Source organism: Plasmopara halstedii, assembly GCF_900000015.1.
Source record: "Plasmopara halstedii genome assembly, contig: Scaffold_3124, whole genome shotgun sequence".
NCBI classification, from domain to species: domain Eukaryota; phylum Oomycota; class Peronosporomycetes; order Peronosporales; family Peronosporaceae; genus Plasmopara; species Plasmopara halstedii.
Window position 1 is genome coordinate 146,826 of NW_020190027.1, and position 302 is coordinate 147,127.

Genomic DNA, 302 nt, shown 5'->3' on the forward strand with positions numbered 1-302 from the left:
CCATTTTGTTCTCTGAAAGTAGTGTGCAAGATGCAAGATGTTTCTTTAAGAAATTGAAAACTTATTGCCCCATCGTCTTTCCAGAAGTCGCAAGTTGTGGTTTCAAAGCGACGCGAGATGAACACTCAACACATAGATAGTTCATTAGGATCCGTGAAGCGTTCGTTCTTGAGAATATGCTTTCAGACAACTATGATTGTGATATTTGAAAATGGAACGATTTGGTCAGTCGTGAAAAAAATATTGTCGTCTCATCTCAAGTACACATGATCCTGAATATACTAATACAATCCTAAATCTTA